This window comes from Momordica charantia (genome assembly GCF_013281855.1).
Source record: "Momordica charantia cultivar OHB3-1 chromosome 4 unlocalized genomic scaffold, Mcharantia_2.0 BLBB01000004.1, whole genome shotgun sequence".
NCBI lineage: Eukaryota > Viridiplantae > Streptophyta > Magnoliopsida > Cucurbitales > Cucurbitaceae > Momordica > Momordica charantia.
Window position 1 is genome coordinate 12,312,427 of NW_028275162.1, and position 5,854 is coordinate 12,318,280.

Genomic DNA, 5,854 nt, shown 5'->3' on the forward strand with positions numbered 1-5,854 from the left:
TCCAAGCTTAGTCAGGCATAGAACAGAAAACTCAACAATCTCTTATAATCATCATCGACATGAAATCACATGCACAGCACAGATGCTTCAAAATAGGCATGTGAAAAGCTAAACTAAGGTTAAGTGAAGGCATACTTTAAGTGATCAGAAGATAAACGATACTAATTTATTCATGCTTCAACTGAGCTCGAAACATAATCAATACAAAAAAAAAAACATGCGTAGTAATGCTAGAATATGCAAACTATGTCATTAACCAAAAGAAGAAAACACAAAAAATAGCAAAGAAGGAACCTCCCCTTCATGAAGTCGGAGGTTGTGGACTAGGATCAGTGTCAGTACTGGGAGATGGATGACCAAGGATAGCAGCTAGCGCTGGAGGCCATGAAGGTAAAACCGCAAAATCCAATGAAGCCCTTAAGTTGTAGATATGTTGCATGACTTCTCGAACCTGAGAGTTTTCGAAATGCTGGAAAAACAGGGCAGGCGCCAGGCGCCTGCGTGATTTATTTTCGCAAAGGGCAGGCGCCAGGCGCCTGCGTAAAATTTTTTCAATGTTTTTTTTTTTTTTTTTTTTCATTCTTTCTTTTTGTTTTTCAACATTTTCCAAAAACATTCTTAATAAGCAAAACTTTTTATAATTAGACAAAAAGAATGTAAGATACAAAAATTTCCTTCCTTTACTTTTGTTCTTTCCAAACGGATAAGAAGGAAAAACATTTTTCGCAAACATTTATTGACCTGAAAGTTGAATAGAGGTTTTTTCTCTATCCACTGGTTCTCCAAAATACGGCTTAAGTCTCTGCCCATTTACTTTAAAAACATTTCCTTTAGAGTCAACTAGATCCACTGCCCCATATGGGTAGACTTTAAAAATTTGAAAGGGACCAGACCATCTAGACTTAAGTTTTCCAGGGAAAAGTTTCAACCTAGAGTTGAATAACAGAACCAGATCACCTTCTTGAAGATTGTTCGGCCGAAGACGCCTATCATGCCACTGTTTAGTTTTTTCCTTAAACAACTTAGCATTCTCATAAGAAAAGTGCCTGTGTTCTTCTAATTCCAACAATTGTAACTTCCTCGCTTCACCTGCAGCCAACAAATCAAAATTTAATTTCTTAGTAGCCCAAAATGCTTTATATTCTAGCTCAAGAAGCAAATGACATGCTTTTCCAAAAACTAGCCTATAGGGGGACATGCCGAGGGGAGTCTTAAATGCTGTCCTATATGCCCAAAGTGAATCATCAAGCTTAAAAGACCAATCCCTACGGTTAAGATTTACAGTTTTTTCTAAAATTTTTTTATCTCCCTATTAGATATTTCGGCTAACCCATTCGACTGAGGATGATATGCTGTTGCAACCCTATGACGCACATTGTATTTAGTCAGCAACTTTTGCATAGACCTATTCACAAAATGAGCCCCCCCATCGCTTATCAGACAACGCGGGGTTCCATAACGCGTAAAAATGTGCTTTTGCAGAAAACGAATGACAACTTTGGAATCATTGGTAGCAGTTGCAATGGCTTCTATCCATTTCGAAACATAATCTACTGCTAACAATATATAAAGCTTACCATTAGAAGATGGAAATGGACCCATAAAATCTATACCCCACACATCAAATATTTCAATCTCCAGGATCGGGGTTTGAGACATTTCGTGGCGTTTAGATATATAACCTGTCCGTTGGCATTTGTCACAAACCTGGGCAAACTTATGTGCATCTTTGAACAGAGTGGGCCAAAAGAACCCACTTTGCAAAACTTTGGCTGCGGTTTTGAGTCCTGCAAAATGTCCTCCATATGGAGACATATGACAAGCGTCTAATATCGCCTCGTGCTCTTCTTCTACGACACACCTGCGTAAGATATTGTCAGGTCCTAGCTTATATAAAAAAGGCTCATCCCAACGATAACATCGAACTTCATTTAGAAATTTCTTTACCTGTTGCTTGTTGAACTCATAAGGAACTATTCGACTTACCAAATAATTTGCTATATCGGCATACCACGGAACTGAATCAACTCGCAAGAGTTGCTCGTCAATAAACTGTTCACGTATAACAGTTCCATCATCACAGAGCGGGGATTCCAATCTAGACAGGTGATCAGCAACTTGGTTTTCAGTACCCTTCCTGTCCCTAACTTCAATATCAAACTCTTGAAGTAACAAAATCCACCGTATCAAACGTGGTTTAGCATCTTTTTTAGCAAATAAATATTTTAAAGCAGAATGGTCAGTAAAAACAATGACTTTTGTGCCTATCAAGTAAGACCTAAACTTATCAAAGGCGAACACAACTGCTAACAGTTCCTTTTCAGTAGTAGTGTAATTGAGTTGTGCACCGGTCAGAGTCTTACTAGCATAATACACAGGATGCAAGATCTTGTTTTTACGTTGTCCTAACATAGCTCCTATTGCATAATCACTAGCATCACACATGAGCTCAAAAGGTAAATCCCAATTAGGTTCGATAATTATAGGAGCTGAACTTAGAGCAACTTTCAACATTTCAAATGATTTTAAACAGTCATCATAAAAAACAAATGGTCTATCATGTTCTAACAATTGACACAAGGGTTTAGAAATTTTAGCAAAGTCTTTTATAAAGCGGCGGTAAAATCCCCCATGCCCTAAAAAACTTCTAATCCCTTTGACATTTGTAGAAGGAGATAACTTTGAAATGATGTCTATCTTAGCGTGGTCTACCTCTATTCCTTGCTTGGAAATTTTGTGACCCAAAACAATAGCCTCTTGTACCATGAAATGACACTTCTCCCAATTTAGGACTAGGTTTGTTTGTTCACATCTCTCCAATACTCTCTCCAAATTAACTAAACAAGCGTCGAAAGAATTTCCAAAAACAGAAAAGTCATCCATAAAAACTTCTAGAATATTTTCTACCATGTCAGAGAAGATGGCCATCATACACCTCTGAAAAGTCGCGGGTGCATTGCATAGTCCAAAGGGCATTCGCCTAAAAGCGAACGTACCATACGGACACGTAAATGTTGTCTTCTCTTGGTCTTCTGGAGCAATAGTAATTTGATTATAACCCGAATATCCATCTAAAAAACAATAGAAATCCTTACCTGCCAGACGGTCGAGCATTTGGTCAATAAACGGGAGAGGAAAATGGTCTTTCTTTGTTACCTTGTTGAGTTTGCGATAGTCAATGCAAACTCTCCACCCACTCACAGTTCGGGTTGAGATGAGCTCATTCTCCTCGTTGGCCACCACGGTTATACCCCCTTTCTTTGGTACACACTGTACTGGGCTTACCCAGCTGCTGTCGGATATTGGGTATATAACACCGGCGTCAAGCCATTTGAGAATTTCTTTCCTTACAACCTCTTTCATCTTCGGGTTCAACCGCCTTTGACTCTCAATAGAGTTCTTAGCATCTTCTTCCAATAGAATTTTGTGCATGCAAAAGGCCGGGCTTATCCCTCGGATATCTGCTATCGTCCATCCAATGGCCTTTTTGTGCTTCTCCAAAATCTGCAATAAAGAATATTCATTAGTAGGTGATAAATTGGAAGCTATAATAACTGGTAAAGTGTCGTTATCCCCTAGATACGCATATTTCAAATGCGACGGCAATGGCTTCTGCTCCAACGTGGGTGGTTCCACTATGGACGGAAGTAACGACTTGCATTCTTCTTTTTGTATTTTTTCAATAGGATTAGCCACATCTTCTGGTCCTTATGCTATCTTATCAAGCTCTTCTTCAATCTCTGTAACTAATAAGTCATAAAACTCATCAAACATATCAGGATTCAAGCTATTTATAACAGAGCACTCTTCAAAGTCTCCTGGTAATTTCATGGCATCTAGAACATTAAATTTAACTTCTTCATTATTTACCCTCATTGTAATTTCTCCCTTCCTTACATTAAAAACTGTATCCCCAGTGGCTAGAAATGGTCTTCCCAAAATAATGGGAACGTCTAAGTCTGCCTCGCAATCTAGAATGGTAAAGTCCGCAGGGAAAATGAATTTGTCCACCTGGACTAAAACATCTTCTATCTTTCCCTCAGGTCTTATGATAGATCTATCTGCTATGGAGGGTAACCGTAGTAGGTCTAGCTTCTCCTATGCCTAAAGATTTGAAAACTGATAATGGCATAAGATTAATGCTAGCGCCTAGATCACATAATGCCCTACCTAAGTTTTTTCCTCCTATGGAACATGGAATGGTAAAACTGCCAGGATCATTACATTTCATGGGTAGCGGGCTGCCTACAGCCTCACTACTACATTTTGTCATGGCTACCAGTTCATGCTCTCCTATTTTTTTCTTCCTAGAAACTATATCTTTCAAAAACTTAGCATAATTTGGCATCTGTTCTAGAGCATCTACTAATGGTATATTTATATGCAGTTGTTTTAAAATATCTAAAAATTTTCTAAACTGGGAATCATTATTTTTCTTTACTAATCTTTGTGGAAACGGGGGAGTAGGGGTAAAAGAAGGCTGTACCTGTGGAGGAACACTCGGGGTGTCCTCATTACCTTTTCTAATATTCTCTTTTTCTGGTGTTGTTGGATTTTCTGGTATCTTTACAATTGGTTCAGTGGACGGAATCTGTACATCTGTCGTTGGCATTGTTGGTCCATCATATGCCAGTCCACTCCTGAGGGTGACAGCTTTGCACTGTTCTTTCCCTTCTCGTTTTGGTAATTCAGTATGGCCTGGAAAAGAACCTTGTGGTCTATTCTTCAATTCATTGGCAAGTTGTCCCAATTGGATCTCAAAATTCCTCATTGATGCCGCTTGGGATTGTATCACTGCGTCGGTTCGGGCCATGTACTCCTTCATCATATTCTCAAGATTTGAGTTGTTATTGTGAACTGGTGGAGTCTGTCTTCTCTGATTGTACTGCTGTTGCGGTGGTGGGATGTATTGTTGTGTAGGTGGAACATAGGGCTGCTTGTTATGTTGGCTCTGCCCTTGATTAAAACCGCTCGAACCTCCTTGACCTCCCCATGAGAAATTAGGGTGGTGCCTCCAACCTGGGTTGTAGGTGTTCGAATATGGGTTAAAGTTCCTATTGTTCCCATGTCCTACATAAAAAACGGAAGCAGGGTTATGTGGACAATTATCATAGATATGGTTTTCACTGCAAAATGAACAAATGAGATCGTTGACTTTGCAAACAGGGGCAGGAGTGCAATAATCCGACTGCACAGGTTGTATCGGCGTGGCTAATGGATTTTTTATTCCTAATGCCATCTCTTTCAGCCTCTGGTTCATTGTAACCATCTCTTTTTGCATCGAGGTCGCCATGTCCAGAGCCAAAACTCCAGCTGGATCTTGCTTCTTTGGTGCTGCCCTAGATCTTTGCGGACACCATAGTTCGTTATGTGAAGCTAAGTCATTTAGGATGTCAACTATCTCGTTGAATGTCTTCTTTGTAAAGGCTCCGTTGGCAGCATTGTTTAGCATCATCTTAGTAGGATGATCTAAGCCTCTAAAGAAATGTTCTATCTGGATGCATGCCGGCAAGCCATGGTTCGGACATTTCCTGATTAGTTCTTTAAATCTCTCCCACGCCTCGTGAACAGGTTCACGATCATACTGTCTAAAGGAGATGATCTCCTCTCTGATATCAGCGTGGCGAGTAGGTGGGAAGAATTTTGTTAAGAACTTCTCCACTAACGACCCCCATGTGGTGATGGATCTCGGTGGAAATGCATTGAGCCATGCTCTAGCTTGGTCCTTCAAAGAAAATGGAAAAAGTGTTAGTCTCAGAGCATCGTCTGTTATACCAGGTAATCGAAATGCATTTGCAATTTGAATGAATGATTTCAGATGATCATGTGGATCCTCATGTTCCTGCCCTCCAAA

General features: G+C 39.8%; 1 non-coding gene across 1 annotated transcript; it reads left to right on the forward strand.

Moving 5' to 3' along the window:
• Positions 1-5,510: 5,510 nt before the first annotated feature.
• On the forward strand, positions 5,511-5,617 carry LOC148211830 (small nucleolar RNA R71). The gene has a single exon (XR_015790646.1). It is a non-coding gene; the product is annotated as a small nucleolar RNA R71 (small nucleolar RNA).
• The last annotated feature ends 237 nt before the right edge of the window (positions 5,618-5,854 follow it).